The sequence below is a fragment of the Thermobia domestica genome, chromosome 6 (assembly GCF_964235325.1).
Source record: "Thermobia domestica chromosome 6, izTheDome1.hap1.1, whole genome shotgun sequence".
In the NCBI taxonomy this organism is placed as follows: Eukaryota; Metazoa; Arthropoda; class Insecta; order Zygentoma; family Lepismatidae; genus Thermobia; species Thermobia domestica.
Genome location: NC_137459.1, coordinates 260,363,932 through 260,388,896, shown reverse-complemented (window position 1 = coordinate 260,388,896; position 24,965 = coordinate 260,363,932).

Sequence of the window (24,965 nt, the reverse complement as noted above, 5' to 3'; positions counted from 1 at the left end):
TAAGTCAATAAAGTTCAACATGTGGAACCGGAACGACTTCTGCACGCCTGGTAGGCATCGTTAAATTTACGTGCTGAGTGATCCGTATCACTTTAAAATCCATGGAGAAGACACATTTGAAAATGCATATCTACGTGATGATAGTGTTTGTTTTCATAAAATTAACAAACTTCAATAGACTTTAATTAATTTCCTTGTGTTTGAACGCCGTTATAGTGTTCCTGCGTTAAATACTTGTTGACAATTATTAATAGCTACCATTAAGGTTGAGCAAAAAAAAAAAAAAAAATGTTGTTGACATATTCCATTTAATACACGAGCCTGGTTATTTTCTTAATTTTGAGGATAATATACATGTCTGCATAATTAGAATTGACTGTAACAATAAACGCAGATCTTACTAGTTGCGGTTAATTATCATTCCTTGCAGATAATGACGTGTACTTATGTCCAAAATTATTGTCGCATGTCTATAAATATCTTGTTGTAGGAATATAATTTGATAAGGAATTCTCCAGGTATTTTTTAAAATGTTAGTGTGTGTATAATTTCTATTAAAATTAATATTTCTTTAATGTCTTTAGTGTTAGTCTTAAAATGATAACATATCAATCAATAATATTCATACATCCATGACTACACGCTTTCTGCTTGCATTTGTTAATTTCATTTTCCTACCACGTTTCCATCTTTCCTTTGCTCTGGCGTTTCTCACTACTATTTATCTGATTGTAAGCATGCTGTCCTATGTTATACACCTTTCAGTTTTAAATATATTAAATAAAGTAAAACAAATAAAATTTGGCTCTATTTATTTTGCACACTTTTTTTTTCTGGAACAGAAAATGATTGTCTATACATTGTTCCACAATTTGGAGTTATATATTGTATGCATCTTCTTCAGTAAACCGTAGATGTAAAACCTATTGGTGATCTGACTGCTGCAAAATGTAACTGACATAATCAAGCGAGTAAGGGCACTAGGCTCTCTACTGCAAGACAAAGTGTATATAGCATGTATATTTAATGAAGAAATTCGTTCGTGTTAACGTATGCACTTTTAGTTTATTTCTAAGATATGTTTCGGCAGTTATTCTTTTTTTTTAAATAAATCTATTCACTAATATATGTAAAGAACAGTTTTAAATATAATAGAGAAAATGAAGAGAAACTAGTTGGGACATTGGCTAATAAGGAGCTATATCATGAGGGACGTGCTAGAGGGTACGATAACTGTGAAAGAGGGAGGGGGCGAAGGAAGCTAGAAATAATGTATGATATCAAACCAGAAAAATCGTGCGTGAATACGAGAAGGTTAATGGACGACTTTGGAGCAAACATGATAACGTAATACCTATGATCATGATGATGATCTATATAAAATTCTCAAATATTTATAACTGAAACAATTTAAAAAGCTTATTTGTTTTTAACACTCAGCTTCATTATTTATACCTTGTTTGCTTCTCAAGAGGAAAACTTGGTTTCGAACTAACATTTCGCCACTGAAGTTTATTTCCTGGAGTGTAACCATAAGGATTCTTCCAATATACGAGCTTATGAAATTTCCTCCTTGTTGAAGGATTTGATCACTATACAATATAGTGCTAAATCATCGTTGTTTCAGTTTTATCTCTCTAGAGTGGATATTGAACCTTTACCAGCATGCAACGGTAATCCTTACCCATAGATCTTTCCTGTAAATGGATGTAATGGAAACCTAGAAGATTCTTATGTATAAAACGAAGAAGAAAGACCGTATTCGTAGAACGGCAACAATTTCTCAGTGCTTGGAGCCACTTTATCGCTTGTAGATGTTCTAATAATGATAAACGACAATGTTTGCAGTGAGGCTGGAAACCTTCCTTAACGCAGCTAAGATTCTGATGGAAATAAATTTCTGGATTTTATCAGAAGCTAAAAGTGTCTCCAAACGTAAAGCTCTACGTAGCTTGGCAAAGAGCGTTTTCCCATCTCAGGTATCCCCCATTACTAGAGTTGATTCAGCTTCAGTTATCGTGGTTGAAAATTATTATTTTAAGAAAGGTTTACCACTATTTATTGTCTAAGTTAATTACATTCAAATTATCAGCACAATTTCCGAGTTGAGCTGCACTGTTTCGTTTAAATAGATTAGTTGTGTTGTATCAGAATGTAATTTATGTCTTTTTGGCAAAGAAGTCGGATATATTAATTAGTAGCATAATTCGTTTGTATTTCATGACAAACATTTAATACATTTAATATATATATAATGACAATAAATAATGTCTCTTTTTTGTTAGATGAGTTATGTTTTGTGAAGAGAGCACTAAAATTTGCAATCAAAATATAATTTTATCTTTTATTTTTCTTAATGTTTACTTTGAAACAACTTCACGAAAGAAGAAATGAATAAATAATATATATTTTGAGATGTCTACACGTCGTGAACTCTACGTTCCGAGGAACGTTTTGATGCACCTTCCTGTGAGTGTAGATGTTTTGGTTCATATCCTTCAGAAAATAGGAACTAAATCTAAACATTTCTGTCAGTGTACTCAGAAGGTATTATTTTCCTTCCCTCTTAGGGTGTCTTACACCTAATAACTGGAAACTTATGTTAAAACATACCACATAACATAATAAATTAAAAAGAGAAAGTACAGTTAGTAATATCTACTAAATAAATCAAATGCCAAATATTAAGAACAAATGAGCTAGTTTCTCATAACGACCACACAAATAAGTCACTAACTAAATTACCTTTGTTATACGTGCTAGCGGATTACTTAACGTGCAAATCTTTAGACTCTTCTGTTACGTATAGTTGCATGAACTTCGGCTTGGCCTTCTGCTGTTTGGATTCGGGTTATGTTTGATATAATGTAATTCAATAATAAAATAATGGATTAATAATAGTACCTTTTGATACACCTCTTATGCTCCTCACGTAGAAGAATTTGTAAACTTATGATTCATATTCAGATTTATAATTCTGTTTTGAGAAAGAGTCAAAGAATAGATTTGTGTTGAAGTTAGTTGTATTAACTAAAATGTCCTATTTGTGGTTTATGTGATGATTGATAACGGTTCTAAGAAATAGGTTTACAGTTCTACGATATGATGGAGGTAGTTATGTATACACGGATTTTAGTAAACCTAGAATATTAAACGCGTTTGAATCTCTAGAAAAAAACAATCAAATATGTCAATCATTTTCATTAAATAACTTACCAGATTTGTGTTTTTTTCTTCCATCAAACTTCTAAATTGTATGTTTTTATAATTCTAGCTTTACATTCTGTGTTTTATAATTTGAGCTTCATGCTATACAAAAATTACTAATTAGTAAACTCAATTATGACATTCTATTATTTTGTAAGCCGTCAGGCTAGCTACCCTGTAGGGGCTACACCCTCTTGGAGGGAAAGGTAGCAAAGGAAACTATTTGGATGTGGTATTGTTGGCGTTGGGCTCTGAGATGTTCCTTTATTAATAAATACTTCAGTTGGAAAGTCATTATGAGCTTAGCGTCCATAATCATTATTGAGGAAGGTAATACATAGCACATAAGAAAACAATATTAATCGTAAGTATAAATATCATAGAAATAACAATTATAACATTAAGGAATGCAGGATAGATAGATTGGAAATTTTTATATGGGCAAAGATGAAGATGAGGGATGGAATGAGGTGCAAATAACGTCACAACGCATATGAGAAGTTATCAAGGACAAATGCAGGTTATCTTCTGCCTAGGGGCGACGCTAGGCCGATGAAGACGGGGGAAACCCTGTTAGAGACAGAAGTTGTTCACTGTGCTTGATGCAATAATTCTAAAATATGTTGCATTTTGATAAAATTAATTGCATTACGATAACATCAGTGAGCTTTATGAGATTGTAATGTTGGTACGCTCCCTACTCCACAATATTACTCTTGAGAGAAGGCGAATTTTTACTTCCTTATTTATATTGCAATAGACAACTAAAACTATTATTTCGGCCGAGTCCGTTAATGAAGCCAATCTGTTAACATCTTCAAGGGTAGTGGCGACTTGAATGATGGTTATCCATGTTCAATACATTCAACAATATGTGATTCGAGTATCTCTATTATACAACTCTCAAAACATTTAAGAAGTATGAGATAAGAGCTACAAGGTGCATAAGCATCTAGGAAAAAGTATTTAGATATTATGGATCATTGTTATACACTCAAATCCGTTAATTCGTAAATGTGTTTTTCACGTAATTGTCTTTACTATATTTAGCAGAGTTTACTTTGTGTCAGTTTGGTCACACACCAATGATGAGCAGTGTATGGTAGAAAATTTTGATTTATACTTGCCGCGGAGACTCGTAAAGCCTGAGTTCTACACAAATCACAAAGCTGTTGTTCCTCACGTTCAATGTATCGGAAGACTTCCGGACAATTCCGGACAATTGAGAATACGGACATTCCTTCCAAACGCACAATAGATTGAAATGGTGATGTCATTTCCTCCTCGTTACCGTGGTGTTCGCCATGTTTATTTTTTTCTAAACAAATAAATGAATCGAAAGGAATACTGCTCTGGTGTTAATAATCACAGACTGGTAATTGGATAATTGTAAAATATTTTGAAGACAAAGTAAAGTTAGTAAGAAAAGGTACAGATTATGAATATGGGGCCACTATTTAGAAAATTTACGTACGAAATTGAGTAATTCATGAAGTAACATCTAAGGAATCTTCTACAGGGACCACATTTCTACGTACAATGATAAGATAGAAATTGCATACGATACGCTAGCGTCATTGGCACGTAATCCATAATGAACAAAAGCAATTATACGCAATGCAGAAACTCTAAAATCTAAAGAATCATAAGCTGTCGGCACAATTAAACTAGAACAAATATACGATTTGTCTACAAGGAAAAAAAATCACTGTCTACTTTGAAAATAATGTTAATTATATTGGAGCATTTAGATTTCTTACACCCACTCTTTAAAATAGAGTGTATAGTTACAGTGGCTACATAATAAAAAAGAAACAAGCAAAACAAACAAACAAACAAACAAAAGGACACTAGGCTTGAAGTCATATGCGTGCTGAGAATTTTCATTCTGGACCGATTTCTGATCGGTTAAGCTTTAAACACTAATTTTGTAGCCCTACACATATGCAATACTGCACATATGCAATATGCGATACTGATGGTACTAAATAAAGATTTTCCAGGATCATTTAAGTTTAATATCCGATAATAAAAAAGTTCAGTATTTTGACACTTAATGTAACCTCCAAATGTATAGATAAATACATAAAATTTAGGTATCAAAGGAAACATTTCACTTTTAACGCTTGCCATATTTTATCACATTATTTACCAAACTACTTTCTTTTCCTATCCTTTCGTAGTTTCATTTATTGGAAATCTTTACTTACATATACAAGTATTTATTTTAATCTAATGTTTGCAACCCAGAAGTTAATACGTCATTGTTTTTGCTTTGTACTTAGGTTCTTAGGCCATGTTGTTTAGAACATAACACTTCGATCACCATGACAACGCGAAGGATGTGACGTCACACTATTTCAGTCCATTGATAAAAAGTGAAACAGCAAAAGGAGACCAACAATGTTATCAAACTTACAATGCATTGCAAACGAGCGATGGAATAAAAAGAAAAACACTTAAATATAAATAGCAAACATATAAAATAACGATAACAACAATAAAAGCTACATGAAACTTAGTGGCAATCCAAAAACACTTTACCCTGAGGGCATGTTCTCTGTATAGCACGAGAGATGACACTGCCAAAATTTCATGGGTGGGGGTTGACGACCGGGGCACACTCTCGCGTTTCATTGGGTGGTGAAATTGGTAAACATAGGAAAAACTTGACGAGTTCTTGCGATCAGTATAGTATCATGGTATCTGTAGTAGGCAACAACATGTCCTTGGGCTTCCCAGCTAAGAAATATGGGAATATCATATACTTAAGTTTTTCATTGATGATTTGCTGTTATTGAATTCCATATTTTATGTTGTAAACAGTAATTATACTAATGCTCACTGTTAACTGTTATCGATCCCTCACAGTACTTATTACTAGCATCCATAAGTTTTCGATAATAGTAGTAATGATTCAGTATGCTTTCCGGCATGTTAAATACGTTTGTGTATTTCATATTTGTAGGATTTAACATTAATTTAGTATATTTCAAAAAGTGGTAAATAAGGACTCTTCAGCTTAACTTTATTTTCGAATTTATCAAGTTAATACGAATCTTAAAAAGTACATACGCATCCAAAAAAATACCGTAGCGTGTGTAACAAGAAACAGAAGAGCTAACCATGCTAGACTAGCTTCGCGTAGCCTTCCAACGATATAATTTCAGTCAAGTACTTCACATGATTTGATTAATGGCAGTAGTTGCGCTCCCTTCTTCACAACGATCGATTGGCACTTGGACGAAAAAGAAGAGAAAAAACTCTATGCACGTTAGATGGTTAATTATCTAGGTGTCTCTTGACGTTTATATAGCTGACGAGTTTGAAGTGTGTAAGGTTGAAAGATACTGATTAAAATGGATGTTTCATAACGTAGATGCATAAAAGATAGAAACTCGAGAACTTACGTGAACCATATTTCACATGTTTTATTTAGCACACTACTGTATTATTTTAAGTAAAGAGGAACCTAAGGTCTTATTTCGTACGGGCTTTCGCCAACGCAACATAAAATACGCGTTTTAGTTTGCGATGAATGGCATAACGCATACAACGGTTTATTACAATTATTGCGTGGCGCTGCTGTTCGCATTTTTTTTTTTGTAACAATCATTAGATAATGAGCCCCCTTCAATACAATAAGCAATAAAAATACTTAATTAACTAAGCGTGTGCCTTAATGAACTGGAAGGGCTGTTGCCATAGAAGCGAAACTATTATTATTATTATTATTATTATTATTATTATTATTATTATTATTATTATTATTATTATTATTATTATTATTATTATTATTATTATTATTATTATTATTATAAACTGTGCCAAACAAGTTAAGTGTGGATTGTTACCCAACTTCCTAAGGTTTGCCTTTATGTTATTCTCCAACGATGTTGCCAACAAAATCCCATTAGATTCGGGAACGAAACTTCATGAATATTGACAGAAACTATGGCAACTTAAATATATGTGTCGTCATAATCCCGCTATTGGTAAAAAATGTATCTATATATTAAAATGTTAGGTTTGTATGTTTGTCTCCAATCCTTTCAACAATGAAATCTCAAAAACCACAAGTGCTAGTCTATATATTAAAAGGCTAGGTCTATATGTTTGTCTTCAAAGAAAAGCTTACATGTTTGTATCCAATCCTTTTGACAATAAAATCTCGAAAACCGTAAGTGCTAGAAATGTACCGTTTTCCCTGGTCGATTCTAAATTGTGTGTAGATTGTACAGTTCTAAATGAATATTTAAAATAAATGGCTTTTATTTCTTTATTACATTTTTTTTAGGGGTACACTGGAAGTGTTGATTTTTTTTTTAAAGTTAAGCAGGATATTCTATAAGTTATACATTCCAACACCACATTTTGTATCCATTAGTTGTACGTCTTAGGCGTTTGTTTCATGACCAAATGATAATGAAACGTCTTAGGCGTCTGGTGCATGGGGTCCCGGGTTCAAACCCTGCTCCCGCCAAGTGAACTTTGTGGTGGACAAACACCGTGTGTGAGGGTTTCCTCGGGGTTCTCCCGTTTCCTCCCACTTTCTTCATTCCACCATTTCATTCATTTCTCATAATCACCGTCTCCTTTAGCCTAGCCAGCGTAACCGTGGGACATAAAACTCAAAATTCCATTTCATTTCATTTTTTTCCAACCGGAACTAGGCTCTAAATTTGCAAACGGTACGAGATATTAAAAAAAAAATAATCGAAAAAAAAACTTCCCTTTATGATACTCTTTGCTGTTTTTTTTTTTTTTTTAATCAAGACATCTTTCACTTGTGTCTGTAAAGGGACATGTACAGATGTTGTGAGGAATGACAATAATATTCATGTTCATATGTGAATGATGCGTTGTGTAGAGAGCGCAGATATAGCTAGTCTATATATTAAAATGTTAGGTATATACATTTAAAAAACTGAAATGAAATCTTTAAGTTTTACTTCCCACGGTTATGCCGGTTAGGCTAAAGTAGACGGTAAAGATGAGAAATGAATGAAATGGTGGAATGAAGAAAGTGGGAGGAAACGGGGGAACCCCGAGAAAACCCACGAGCACGTTTTTTCCAGTCTAAGATGAATATTTATTGTTTGGAGTGTTTTGACCAAAGAACATCATATATCAATGCCATTATAATTAATCGTGTAAGTAAGGTACTTTTTTTATTACATACTGCATGCGAAACTAAACAAAACACTCATCATATATGAATTAGAAATTCCAGCCGGAAGTCGGGGCCACGGTGGCTCAGTGATAGAGCATTCATGTCTGGTGCATGGGGTCCCGCGTTCAAACCTTGCTCCCGCCAAGTGAACTTTGTGGTGGACAAACACCGTGTGTGTGGGTTTCCTCGGGGTTCTCCAGTTTCCTCCCACTTTCTTCATTCCACCATTTCATTCATTTCTCATAATCACCGTCTCTTTAGCCTAGCCGGCGTAACCGTGGGACGTAAAAATCAAAATTTTATTTCATTTTTCCAACTGGAACTAGGCTCTAATTTTGCAAACGGTACGAGATATTGAAAAAAAAAATAATCGAAAAAAAGCTTTCCTTTATGATACTCTTTGCTGATTTTTTTTAAATCAAGACATCTTTCACTTGTGTCTGTAAAGGAACATGTACAGCTACAGATGTTGTGAGGAATGACAAGAATATTCATGCTCATATGTGAATGATGCATTGTGTAGAGAGCGCAGGTTGAGCTAGTCTATATATTAAAATGTTAGGTTTATATTTTTTTATGAAATACAATCTTTAAGTTTTACGTCCCACGGTTATGCCGGTTAGGCTAAAGTAGACGCTGAAGATGAGAAATGAATGAAATGGTGGAATGAAGGAAGAGGGAGGAAACGGGAGAACCCCGAGAAAACCCACGAGCACGGCGTTTCCCGGAGGTGAACGCTCTATCACTGAGCCACCACACCCCCAATAGAGTAAATTGATCTTGTCAGTATATCGATGTTTTACAATGCGGATATAGGCAAACCCAAATCACGGTAACATTTTCGATCGTATTAATCCTGTACTCTGTTGCTATAATTTGGGTAATTCAACAGGCCTTTTCTAAACATCTACGAACATATTACTTCTGTTCTATGAAATTTTAATCACAAACACATTCAAGCAATACACATGTGCGAGTACTTTCCTTTTCTACATATCAAAAATTAAATATATATTAAGCAGCAAACAACAAGTGGCACATACGTGAGAGAGAAAAAAAAAGACAATGTATGTGACATCGACAGTTACCATGTTTTATAAAAGCAATTTGCTACTTTTATCCGCAATTTGCAAGCACATGCCATTCTCGTCCTATAAACTTTAGACGGAATGAAATGCGCGGAAACACGTGCTATGGATATGCAACTTTTTTTTCTGAAATACGTATTCCCCAAATTTTGATATTTTCCGGAAACTCTCTGATGTTGGCAACACTCTTCAGCTATCTCCTTCTGGCGTTCGATGGTTCGATAAGTTATTCCGTCTGTAGAATTCATGACCTTGACTAGAACTTCGTACACCTCGACGACTAATGCGAGTGGCATAGCCCACTTATCTTAGCGGTTTCAATACACTAATTTAGAATGACACCAGTGGCTCTTATGAGACTGTAATGTTAGTACGTACACCCATGCGCAGAAAATTTTGCTCCTATATTGTAGTTCAAAGAAATGTTTATATCTATTGCATTTTCCTTCAACTTTTAGCTAAAGTATAGTTATTAGTAATTGTAGATCATAGAAATCATTCCTTCTATAAAAAATATTCCCAAGAAATGATAAAAAGAAGTGTAATCTAGGAACAAAATTAAGCTTTATTGAGTGCTTCCTGGCAACCATGCTTTTTATTATTATATATATATATATATATATATTAAATTTTGTTTGGTTACTACCGAGGGAGAAAATCTGTGAAATTGACTTAACATTCAGAAAGAGATTATGGGTGAAGAAATGGAATTGACCTGTACTTTGGATTTCTTAGTTTAAAATTAGTGGTTATAGTGTATACTAAATATATTTAGATTTTTGTAATCCATATTTCGTTCACAACTATAGAGAAACGCAGAAAACGTTTTTTCCTCCTTAGGGAAGAATATTTCAACGTATTATGCTGTAAATTATGGCTGGATAAGTTAGTAAAGCGACTTCCTAGGAAACGAAAACAGGTATAAAATTGAAAATTTATTAGACTTTTATCTGTTCACTAAGGTAATGTTTTTGAATGAATACATGATATTTAGTTTGTAATACGTATAGTCTCACAAAAGACATGTAACGTTCATTTTCTTTCCCCACATTCTCCCTTTTTGTTTGTCTTTTGTGTGTGTAGCAGGCACATACCGAAACAAACACCCTGCGGTTATAAAGGAACAACATATTTTGTTGCAGTAGTGTAGAGGTCTTTGTACTTCGAACGTTGCCTATGGTTTGCCAGCATTGAACACACTGATCCTTTCTCGAAAACAACAGGATTTTAGGTCTTTAGGTAAATCAGAAAAAAAAAATTCTTGCTTAAATTCATTAATTGTTTTCCAGCTCAAACATTAGACATTAGGTCTGGCTCAGGATTATTTGTGTTCATTACTGTTAATGTATATAACCAGGGTGCGAATTACCGGGGTTATGAGGGGATTTCCCCCCTCAATCACATTTTGTTCCCCCCAAAGAAGTCAGCTGAAGCTATGCTCGCTTTCCCCCTCAAACTATGCTTAGTATAACTCCAAATGTCATTGATTTTTGTTATTTCTTGTAAATTTAATCTCCTAGCTGTATTTCGAAATGATCGATGTAAACTGTTCAGTTTTGGTCATTTCTACTTACCACCTAATTACCCACTATTTTCAACGTTGTTTAGTAGAACTATATTATTATGACTACGGTTGTTACTTGCAACTGTACCTTCGTACCCTTCAGTTCGTCATCGTTTGTGAATTTGAATGTACTAATTGCGTATAACAAAGCCACATATAGATTTATAAATGTTCTTAGCGGTTGGCCAAGAAGTAACCAAATAGCTTCGTCTACCATACTTGGCGAAGTTCGGATATGTCATATTCATCCTCTATATTTGTATCGATTATCATCTTATTTTAATTTTTAATTTTTGTTAATAACATGTTATTTCATTTTCTAGTTTACTCTTTGTTAGCACATGGTCTTCATTCCCTAGTAGTTTGTGTGTATGAAACTCAAAAGTTGCATTTAATTTGTGATAATTAGCATAGTAATCACTGCGTTTTACAGTTTACGGAAATGAACTTTTGAAACTGTACTCAAAATCTGAGATATAGGTACTCTCTCGTAAGTATATGTTAACGTACACGTTAGGGGATACGCTCCTAGTGAGCAGACATGTTAATGAAGGTGATTTTTAGGTGAATAAGCGAACAATTCAAGATTTGTTTCAGCATTTGTTAATACGACTGGTTCTCCATGTCGTTGTCCGTGTCTGCATAAGCATTTCAACTGGAGCGTCTTTTTTTTAAGTAACCCTTCATTTTTTCATCTTTTCGCTGTACAGTTTGCTGTCCACGCAATTAATGTTGTCTGAAAAACTTCAGTGTAACGTTTTACTTTATTTGAATAACGTAGCTCATAGTGAATCAACTCATCTTCAACCTAACAGTAAAGTAATTTTTAAGTGTTGACTTTCTGTGGCCATCACGGAATCGATATTTGGAGAAAAAAAGTCGTGATGAGCACAGCTTTAGCGGGAAGTAGAAGCACAAGCTCGAAATTTGAATTGAGAGATTTTAAATATTTGGCCTTCGATTTGACCTTGATGTGAGAAATCGGGACCAGCAACAATCCATTTCTTATTTGATAGGCTAATATCTAGATTTTCTTAAAAAAAATGTCCGGTTTAACTGATAATTTTAGTGGTTTTCACAAGACTGAAGTAGGTTTCTTTTCGCAACCTGTATGTATTAATGCAAAGTGGAAGCTTTCAATATGAGTGGAAAAATTAACATATGCTTGTGATCATGGCTATCGCTCGAGCCGAATTATTAACTAAATAAACCTTAGAGAGCTACGGGGACAAGAGTGAGTACAACATTAAAACACGTTCAGAAAGGTTTAGTGGGGTGGTTGTATGTCAGACAATATATATGTGCATAGTTATTGTCAGTAGATTTATTAAATTAATAAATATCTTATTTATTACAGATGTCACACACACACACACACACACACACACACACACACACACACATATATATATATATATATATATATATATATATATATATATATATATATATATATATATATATATATATGAGGAGTAAGGCATTTATTGTCTCATTTTGAAATTTGAACCTTCAGACTATGTCCTTTGGCCTAATTTTATCCCCCCCCCAATATAGATTATCTAATTCGCACACTGTATATAACCTAAGGCAATTGTCACCGAATAAGTTCTGAAGTTATTTTGCGATAAGCACATCAATTAATGAAATCAAAGTAGTACACTGGAAATTAATTTTGACTATTCATCAAGTTACAGATGTGATAAAGTCAACACACATATTTAGGAATGTTTTTCTTTTCATTAGCTAGTGACGCTGTACATTTTGGAAATCACGATTTATTATTTAACTGCCATGTGAAACATAAGAGTAAACTATGTGAAACACAAGAGTAAGAAGTCTCATAGAACGGATGTGGATGTCTGTTCGTCCATCCTGCTATCGACAGTTAACACAATAAAAACAATAAAAGCTATCCAGAAAAGCTTTTATTCTTTTTTAAAATTTTTATTTATTTACTTATTTATTAAAACATTTTTTATTTGCTTATTTTTTTTCATACGATTCATCGTCCCAAGAATAGGTTTAGTTTCATATGGTTAAGTGGTTTCTATTTTAAGAAACCACTTATCCATATGATACTAAACCTTTTCTTGAGACGATGAATCGTATGAAAAAAAACATAAACAAATAAAAAAGTTTTAAGAAATAAGTAAACAAATAAATGTTAAAATATAAATAACCTAAAAAAGAATGACGGCTCCAGGTGATTACATCACTAAAACCGGAATAGCAAAATCTCACTAGTACTTCCATTTCCAATATCAATCTTCATAGAACAATACCATTAAGCAATATCGAAATGCATTTTTTTTTGCAATAGATTCAGCGTCTTGCTGGTCTTGCTGTATTGTCCTCTGGTGCTTGAGGTCTCAGATTCTATCCCAGCCCCCGCCAAGTGAACCTTGTGGTGGACAAACACCGTGTGCGTGGGTTTTCTCGCGGTTCTCCCGTTTCCTCCCACTTACTTCATTCCTCCATTTCATTCATTACTCATCATCACCGTCTATTTAGCCTAACCGGCATAACCCTGGGACGTAAAACTCAAAGATTTCATTTCATTTTTCTTGCTGTATTGTTATTATTTTGTATCTGATGCTGGATTGATTTACTGATCGTTGAAGTGAATTATTGTCTTTCAATATATCCTCATTGAAATATCATTTCCATTTTGTGTTGCACAAGCGTGGCAATATATATCATCCTTCGAACAGACTGTAATGTAAACCTTGTGTTATTCCGTAGATCTGTACAAATTTGTGACACATATGTTATGTAATTGCTCTTTCAGTTAGCTATAAGACATTCTGTTATTTGTAAATTGTATCCAGTAAGACTCTGTTCTTAATTTTTTTTAAAAAAATAATAAATAAATAAAATAAATAAATTCCCTAAACTGGGTATATGTTTCCCAGTATAAAAACATTAGCTTCCTATAGAGCAGTGGTGGATTAATTATAAACTTTAGAAGAGTGTTAAGATAATAAAACCTCCCTCATCGATCGTCACATAGGATATGACGTGCAAGATTTCATTGGCGCATTTTTCTTGCTATGAGATGTGTCTTACCCATGAGTGCCGTAGATGTCTCATGATGATTTTCTGATATATTGTAGGTTGTGATCCTTTATGACTCCTTTATGCTTTTTCTTATTTCCGTAATCGCTGCTATGCTGTGGGAATTTTTTCAAAGTGTCTAGCTCCAAAACGAAGCATAACTTGCTAAAGCGGAAAAGGAAATTCTCTCTTTGATAACATATGTGGTTTCAACTTGAACCAACACTTATGAAACATCTTTTATACTATTTATACTGTAATTTCCATGGAAGTCAGCATGTAAGTACAAATATGTGTTACGAACAAAATACCATGAAAAAAACAACAACATAATACTGCGTTTATCGCATTGAGAGACTTTTCTTTTTTCTGTGCAGAACTGACATGATATGAAACTGTTGCAATGTCTAGCATTCTTCCTATTTTTATTTCACAATATATTATAATATTAGATATTAAGTGTGCATATGTATATAAAGCTCAAATAATAAAGAACTTTCATACATCCGATTGTACTAGTATGTCGTAGAGACCTGCACGGGCCGGGCTTGGGCGGGCAGACACTGATTTCTCTTGAGGTCGGGCCGGGCTGGGGCCGATTAATTGCAATTATTTAATAATTATTGACTTTCGTTAAACGATAATTGGAATAAAGCCAAACGTTGAAGAAGTGTGCTCGTGAACAATGTTATAAAGAATGATATATATATATATATATATATATATATATATATATATATATATATATATATATATATATATATATATATATATATATATATATATATATATATATATTTGCTTAGCGGCTTAACTTTCGCTATAGAGGATTGCAGGCATTGCGCGGTAAATTGAGCTCTAAACTTGAACTTCACTGAACCCAAAATATGACAAGAAGGGGTAGGAAAATTGCGCCTGTCGCTAAACAATGTTGTCATCTTCACTTTATGCTAAAAATCAATTAAGTTAGATTTTTGTTACAGGAAATGGAGTTTTTGTTCTCTCGACGACAGGCAAAGTTATAGGAGGCAATGGTACCATTCGGGAGGTAAGCGCCAGGTTGTGAACCAGAGTTCAGAAAATGTTTCTGAGGGTTAGGTCAAGTTTAGTACTAAATTTTGAGAAAGTTTGGGGCCCGATCTATTTTTTAAAAATTTATCGGGCCTGGGTCGGGCCAAAAACAATTTAAGATTTATCGAGCCCGGGCCGGGCTCGGGCCAAAAATCTCCAAAATTTTCAGACGCGGGCTGGATTGGGCTCGGGCCGAAAAATTCGGCCCGTGCAAGACTCTCGGGCATTAATGTCACTTGCAATAAGAAATCACCAAGGCTGACAAATGACGAACACATATACAAAAAACAATTTTAGATTATAAATGCATTATTCATAATTGGAAATGTAAAATATTAAACAAACTATAAATTTTCGAGTTCTAACATATTGACAATTTGCTTGATGATGAGACATAGTATGATGAAGCAAAACTAATTTATTAGTTTTTTTTTTTTTTTTTTTTTTTCATTTAGAAACATATATTCTTGAACAGTAGACCTACAACTTAAATATGTTCATTTTCACACAGTCTTTGGAATCTTTCTGAACACACATCTTACAGTAAGTAGCATTCTGCTTATGCATTTTGCACACAAATTATATTGACACTTCTGAAAAACATATTTGGACTTCATTTTTTGTGCAGCAAGTACAACGTTCAGAATGTGGAACTGAATCAGATAAGGTAGGTGAATCCTCTGGTAACTCTGCTAACTTTATGTGTATTTGATTTCAATTCTTTCGGTAAGCTTTGGACATTTGCTTTTACTTTTATGTTGCTAAAAAAAAAAATACATAAAAAATAAAAAAATAAAAACTTTGGAGAGGAACTTCAAGCAGTCCCCCTTTTCATGTTGTTTTAGGTGTCAATTTGGAAAATGATATATCTGTTTGCACTACTAACGTTCATTATAGCAATGAACGTAGCTAACAGCTATTTGTTAATTTTATTATTATTATTATTATTATTATTATTATTATTATTATTATTATTATTATTATTATTATTATTATTATTATTATTATTATTATTACCTAGCTACAGAACATGCGGACTCCATTTTGTTCATCGTTCCCACTTCTTTAGTGATGTTGTGCGTAGAAGGGTAATGGGGAAAAAGTAAGATAGCACAAGAGTATGGGATTGAACTATTTGCTTACGTATATGTAATAAACTTTTTTCGTAGTGAAACAATTGCTCAGCTTTTGAGAGCACAGGATAAAATTGAAAAAAAAATAAAGACAACTAGTATTAACATTGCAGAAAAGGTAATTTATTTAGTCGGTAGTGGTGGAATCTTTATCTGTAAAAGGCAACACTCCAAAACAAAATAGGAAAAACTTGTTATTAATAGCTTACAAATAAATAAAATAATCATATATATTAAAAAAAAATAATGCAAGCATAAGGGACAGCTAGACGAACGTTGAAACATTTCCGATTAAATTTAAAAAGTAGAAAAACATATTCATGAAAATATACAGTGAGTGTAAAAAGTGCTCATACAGGCAATATTTTTGTAAAAAATGTGATTTTGTCCCGCTTTCATGATAAGTAGATCCAACTCACTGGGCAATTAGAAAAAGGTGTTCCGGAAAGGAAGACTTGGGGGAAGTATAAACAACAAATGATATTTTGACCTTGGTTTACAGGGACAAAAATATAAAAGTCTGAAAATTCATGTGCAAAAAGTATTCATACGTTACCACAACTCTTACAGGAATACCTCACTCTCCGTGTACAGAAACGAATGACAGGCCTGTAAAGGCACTCAGGTTTGTTCTACATTCCCGTGGAGTGCATTCAAGTTCACAACATTATCGAGGAGTTTGGAAGCGCGGCAGTATGGAGCATAAAAGTCGTGAAACTATAGAAGAGGAACGAATAATTATAATTCGTCTGCATAACCAGTGTAAGTCACTTTCCGAAATCACAAGCATTGTTGGTAGGGCTAGAGATTCAAAATATTATTGATAGAGTGAGACAGAGAAAAACATTAAAAATGCACATAGAACAGGTCGTCCAGTGAAATTAAATACGTGTTGTCAGTCATTGATAGTTCGAAAAATAAAAAAAAAAGCATCCGCGTCTGAGTGTTCCAGAGCTTGCAAGTGAGCTTTATAATGAACTTAAAGTGCATGTCTCACATTCTACGATTCGCAATTACTTGAAAAAGCGTGGCTTCCATGGTTAGGTAGCCCGAAGAAAATATTTTGTGAGTGAAGTCAATAGGAAGAAAAGGTTAACATTTGCCAAAGAACACCGAAATACAACACAATAATTCTGGAACAGTGTGATATTTACGGATGAAAGCAAATTCAACATTTTTGCTTCCGATGGACGAACCTTGGTGTGGAGGCGAAAAAATACAGAGTTTCGAAAACAAAACCTGAAACCTACAGTGAAACATGGTGGTGGTTGTATCATGGTTTGAGGGTGTATGAGTGCATCTGGTGTAGGGTCCTTGCACTTTATAGATGGTACGATGAACCATTATCAGCACATTGATATTTTAAAATCGAATCTCCATTCACCTGCTGAACAAATGGGCATTAGACAAAAACTTCATATTAATTTAGGACAACGATCCAAAGCATTTCGCTTTAAACACACGCCTTTGAATCTTGTACAATACGCCAAAGTACATGCCAACACCTCCCCAATCCCCCGACATTAATCCAATTGAGCATCTATGGGACTACATTGACAAACAGATTAGAAAACGACCGATTTCAAATAAATAAGACTTACAAAATGCTCTGCAAGAGGAATGGCAGAAAATTCCCTCATTAACGACCAAGGATTTGGTAACGTCAATGCCAAAGCGTATTAAAGCTATTATAGAAGCAAACGGATATCCTACGAAGTACTAAAATGGCCCAATCTGACGAAAACAAAGACGCTAAGTGAAATGTATGAATACTTTTTGTTGATTGACATTTCTTTCTTTTCACTACCTTTTTGAATTTCCTGCGCGAATAGTACCTTCTTTTTTTTGCTACAGCCCTAATTTGTTTCATATCAGTGTATTTTTTGTGTCATGTTTCCTATACTTGAAAAAATAAAATTCAAATTATCAGTTCAAGTGGTGTTTGTTCACCGTGATAAGTTACATGTTACCATTTTCCGAGGTGTATGAATACTTTTTACATTCACTGTATTAATGTGGAATAAAATTCCCCACGCGACTAATGCCGGATTAAAAATTGCATTATATTCTACAAAACGTTGAAATGTGTACATATGGAATGTGTAAGAGGCACTAGAAATCAAACACAAAGTACACTCTTGTCCAAAATTATTGTCGTTTGTCTATAAATATGTTATTGTAGGAATATAATTTGATAACGAATTCGTCCGGTATTTCTTATAATGTTAGTATGTGTGTAATCGGCAAAGACATGTATGTGGCAAATTTAGTTTCAAAAGAGCAGTAAATAAGAACAATAAAACGAAAATAAAACGTTATTGTCCATTTAACACCATTTTGGTTTACTCATTCTAATTTTCGTATTTATAATTCTTTTCCTACGAAATTTATCACAAATATACATTTTCGATTATATACATTATATCAATATTAAAGGTACCTTTCAAAACCATTATCAAATTATATTCCTACAAGAAGACAGTTATAGATATGTGACAATCATTTTGGTCACGAGTGTACTAACGTATAAGACAATACCTTGTAAAAAGTTTCTTGCTCATCAATAGACTTCGGATTTTTGCATATTTGTATGTTTTTTTTCTTGATGCAATATTGATATGCTCTTTAAACAGAAGTTCGTTTCAGGTGTTTTGGGGTAAAATAGTAGAGTTTTATAGTGCATATATTTGCATATTTCGGAAGTTAGTACATGTTTATGTCGTTATTGCATATAAATGCATATTTAAAGGAACGACCAAATTGATAATTTTTAATGTGCAATAACTTTCGTCATAAATGGAATTCCAAGTTTCTAACGTAAATAGCCTCGACCTTGAAATGATTCATTGTTGTCGGTTTCGAATATCTTCCAAGGTCATGTAAAAGGAGAATAAGAAAGGGGTGAGTGATTCATCATCCCGGCAATGATGCATGATTGACACCTTTCTTTTTATAGAAGATATAAATAACGGTATCAAATCACCTACAACAAAATTTCCACGTCACCCATCTCGGAAGTTAAAGTTGCTATCGTTATATATATATGTGTGTGTGTGTGTGTGGATTTGAAATTGTGTGGTCCTGTGGCAGGACAAAAATACCGAATGAAAAATCTTCTAGAAGTTATCTGCTGACATAGGGTCCATTTAGTTGTAGTGCGACATCTTCAAATTGAATTTTAACTAGCTCAGAAATTTGTCCAATTTTTGTTCAACCTAGAACAAATTTTGTACGATTCAAATTAACAAAGGGAGAACGTTTCAAAATTTGGGCCACTTTGATCACCTGTAGTGCAACATGTTCAAGTCTGAAATTTAACTACCTCAGAATTTTGTTCATTTTTGTCCACCCAAGATTTTTTTTTGTAGAATTCAAGTAAACGAGGGAGGGCAATTTAAAAATTTGGCCACTTTGATGATCTGTAGTACGACATCTTCAAATTCGAAATTTATCTAGCTCACAATTATGTCCAATTTTCGTTTACTTTTGTCCACCCAAGAAAAAAAATTTGTAAATTCAAATAAACGAGGGAGGGTCATTTGAAAGTTTGGCCACTTTGATGACCTGTAATGTGACATCTTCAAATCTGAAATTTAACTACCTCAGAATTTTGTCCATTTTTGCCCACATAAGATTTTTTTGTAAAATTCAAGTAAAACAGGGAGAGCCATTTCAAAATTTGGTCAATTTGATCACCTGTAGTGTGACATTTTCAAATTCGAATTTTAATTAGTTCAGGATTTTGTCAATTTTTGTACATTTTTGTGTCACTAAGAAAAAAATGCGCCTTCAAATTAACAAAGGAGAGTGATTTCAAAATTTTGGCCACTTGGTTCACCTTGTGTACCAGCGTAACATCTTTAAATTCTAATTCTAACTAGCTTAGAATTTTCACTATTTTTTTTTTTAGAGTTTTGTACTACCAAGTTAGTTAAAATTCAAATTTAAAATGTCTCACTACATGTGAACGAGGTGGCCAAATTTTCAAATTCCGTCTCTAGTTTATTTGAATGGTACGATTTTTTTGGTGGCAAAAGATGTTCAAATATTCAACAAAATTTTGAGCTAAGTAAAATTCGAGTTTAAAGATATCTCACTACAGGTGATCGAAGTGGCCAAATTTTGAAATGAACCTCTATCGTTCATTTGGATGGTATATATCTTTCTGTGGTTCAAGAATGTAAAAAAATGGACACAATTCCAAGCTTGTTATAAAATTCGAATTTGAAGATGTCGCACTACAGGTGATCGATGTGGCCAAAATTTCAAATTGCCCTCTCTCGTTTATTTCAATTGTAAAAAAAATTCTTCGTGGTTCACCAATGTACAAAAACCGGCCAAAATTCTGAACTAGCTAAAATTCGAATTTGGAGATGTCTTAGGTGATCGAAGTGGCCCAAATTTTGAAATGGTCTTCCGTCGTTTATTTAAATGGTACAAATTTTTTCTTGAATCGGCAAAAATGGACAAAATTCTGAGCTAGTTAAAATTGAAAGTTGAAGGTGTAGCACTACAATTAATGAACGCTCTGAAACAATGGATTGAGATCGAGAAACGTTAACAATTCAAGGAGAAAATATATTTTGCAACGTGTGTGCTAAACAAGTAATATTTTCAAACTAAGTATGCTTGTTTTCAGAAAAGGACATTTTCATTTTGTTCAACAGCAAAAGCTTACACTTCAGCAGCGCCCTATTTTTTCGCCTTCTTATATAGCAGTTTCAAGTCTGGTAAGGAGTTCTACAAGTATGAAAGAACCGTTTTTTTTAATACTCGACAGAGATCGTTCCAAATAAATCCTTTAAAAATGTATTTCGGGAAGAAATGAGCAACCCTTTCGAAAATATGCTCTACAATTAATTAAAATATTTGCTTTACAAAATCTAAAACTTATCGCGGCAGTTACTTTCTGAGATAAGTTTCCGAGTTTTCCGAGGAGTTTGAGATTACTTAAATATAAGCTTGTTATGCTTTGATATGCACCTAAGTCTTTCGAAACGTAACTTACCTACTAAGTCTTATGTTGTGTTTTCGATAACTTTACCTTCTTCCCATTCATGCTCCATGTCTCGCACAAATCAGTTTATTACATTTAAAGTATCAATATTATACATTGTAAATTCTTACTGTTTTAAACGGACAATATTATGCTAGAAGAAAATATTCTAGAATTAACACATAATTGGATAATAGAAAGTAATTTGAAGCGGATTTGTTTTCTTTTAAACAAGAACATAACGTTTTGAATACAGGCTTTTAATACAGGTGTTTAAAAAGGCCCCTTACTAAACGGAAATATTTCAGGGTCCCATGAATTTAAAGGTAAAAAAAAAGTGTTAAATTATGTTGATTAGTCGGAACCTGTTGCGAACAACGGATGTTAAAATATACATTCTAACGGAAATTTTCAAGTTCCAGAATGCAGCGTTTAGAAAAAATTTAGACATTCTTTGAGACGTTAGGTATATGAACTACGTTGTCTGTAAAGGTCTTCGTTCACTTGTTACCCTACACATTTAACATTCTATCCACCTCCATATAAAGCCCTAGATACCGTGAAACTTTTTGAACGAAGTGCAATTTATATAGTAATTTCCAAACCAATAACTATTTCTCTAATATACACAATAGATCAAAGGGAGCCAAAAGTAGAGGGACGAGCGCAGAAAAGGGCGTAGCATCTACGTTTTGTCTTGGCCTTGGAAAATGTATGTAGGCCTTTTTCGTTGACTAAGTTTTATCTGTATGAATTTGTAGCATAACTAAATACTGTAATTTAATATGATATGTATAACATTTTATTCTATTTCCCTATGTTTTATTTTCCTCTGAGTATATTTATTCTTTATTCACAAATACTTGGCACATTACTTTTTTATTTGTATATATATATACAAATAAAAAAGTAATATATATATGGGGGGTAGATGTATTTCAATTAAACATGCTGAGCTGTTTGAACCTGGAGAAACCAAATATATTAAAGAAGCTGTGGATACTGAAAACATTAAAAGCGAACTTGCGTTTATCAATACTCATTTCAGTTCAATTTCAAAGATCATAACGAGATTAGAAGACCGATGATTAGGACTTTGTAGTGCATTTGAGCTGTTTGATTCAATGTCGAAACCGGCTCCGCCAAGACCAATCAGACAAACATTTTTCTTCTACGAAAAGGACAGTCAATAGACGCGAAAAAAAAAACTGGCATAAAATTCTTGTCTAATGCAAATGAAGTGTTCCTGGGAACAACAACGCACGAATTACAGATTTATCGGCAAGTAACATTGCTGCTTGGAAATACTGTTCCTTAACGACCTGTGAACAATTTCGATATGCACTAATGTTTTGAGTGACAAATGCATGCTTTTGCCAGAAAATACCGAAAACTACGAGTACGTAGTTGTCTATTGTAGCATGAATGCATCATAGTTGTACACCAAGTATATGTAGTTCAAGTAATACAACTTTTTTCTCTAAAGATAATAAAATTTATCGTTTAACTTTAGCTTTTGATTGGTGCATATTTATCCTTTTTAGTGCATATTTGCATATTTTCAGTGCATATTTTCGTGATTTTTAGCGCATATTTGCATGTATATTTTGCCGCTTTTTAGAGCATATCGATTCGAAGTCTACTCATCAAACATAAATCACAAACATCATGTTATTCACGTTGAGCTGAGTAAGAGATTTGAAAAGTAGCAATCCAAAGGGAATATAATAAACATATACTACGGTGTAGCATTAAAGCAAGTAAGTTCAATTAATGAGCATAAAATATACATTCACATATCCATATACATATACGATATTAACATTGAATGAATGCATATATAAAATGTAGAAAGTACCTTAAGACACATTTATCGAATACCAATATCGAATTTGAGTATCATATGATCTTACATATAATTTTAATATAAAATGCTGTAAAAAAAATCTCATTTTAATAATATTACATTACTTTTCTGATATAGCTACCCAAACATAACTACTGTGGCTTCTAAAGTTACGATTTCAAATATAACATATTTGATCCTCAGTCGGTAATTTTAAATATGCAAATCACGTTTTATTTTTGTTTTCTTTTCTAGTTTTTTCTCCCTCTTCCCCGCCTTTCAACGTAACTTTTAATAACCGCATCTTTATCGGCATTTCCATTCATCTAGATATGCATGATGAGTGCAAGACCTGCAAGGCATTTCTGTTCGATTGTTTCTAACTCGTATGTTGACTGAATTTAATATTGATAATGAACTTGCAGCAGTATCCGTGGATACAACAGGGGATAGCGAAATCAACAAGAGTTTTCTAATATTTGGAAATACTGCCTTAAGGGAAAACCGTAGACAATCAATATATATATATATATTGGGTGCCTGGGTGCCATTATTTTCAGAAGGTTGTCTCTTCCATTTTGCAATAAACAGTTTCACGTCTGTCTGCAAGTGGGAAAGAATATGATCCCTGTGTTTCCTTAAGATCTGTCAGTGCAGCATGCTCAGTGCAGCCAACCTAGGAAAAACAAACTTTCAATATAATAGCTTACACAATAATCAGCCATGCAGACCGACTGTATTGGGGGGAGCGACCAAGCCCCTACCCTTTATTCCGTCCTTGCACTCGTTGCATTATACAATATTTATCGAAATACTGTGTTGCCTAAATGAAACAAAATTCAGATAATCTTAGTTGGAAAGCATTCTACTAAGCACTGAAAGTAACGTTTTGTTTCATGGGAATGTCAGCGTTCCAACCACCTCAATTTAATCTGCTCATGCTATCGACAGGTTATCACTTCGATCCACTTGTCTGTCTTCTCCTTCACCAAGTCCCAGTCACCCCCTGGTTTATAGAAACTTCGTCTCTAATCCAATCCTTTCTTCATTCCGTTACTTACATCTTTTATAAATTTACATATGATCCATTCGAAAAACTGTTTTAACTCTCGAATTGTTTACCAAAAGAGAACCCAACATAAAATTCAATTTAAAAAATAGCACTACGTCAGTTTATTATGAAAAATAAAATCATACTGCATTACACATGCCATGTAGTATTACAAACTAAAGACGCAACAGTATCACAAATATCCGAATTTCTGTAGCTTCTGCAGCAATGATATTGCAAATGAGACAGACGGGGCAGAACACCTTTCAAGCAATTTAGTGCCTAATACTATTATCATGAAATGATGGACTTTACCTGAACACTGAGAAAGTAACAAAGGACTGACAATCTATTTTTCTTCAAAAGATTAAGAAAAAAACCGCTTGCATAAGTACATCATCCAATGATATAGACGATTTTCACTAGACGGAAAGATCACAATGCCATTTACAACAAATTTATATTTAAGACCGTTCTGGAGATATGGTAAAAATGATAAAGTTTGCAATATTGCTTAAAATAAGGTAAGTCCGAGAACTTATTGCAATTGTACTTACCAATAATATGTTCGTAATGCCTTAGAGACATGGTAAATAAAAAAAGTTTTTTTTTAAGTTCCTACAAATACGTGTTTTTGAGCATTATATCAAATTTTACAAGTTTCTTGATATCTACCGAATTGTTTGAAATATCGCATCGCTGTAAACGGTATTATGATTTTTGCGTTTATCTTAACACTTTGTTTCGAAATAAAGTATACTCGGGATAGTCAAATTTCC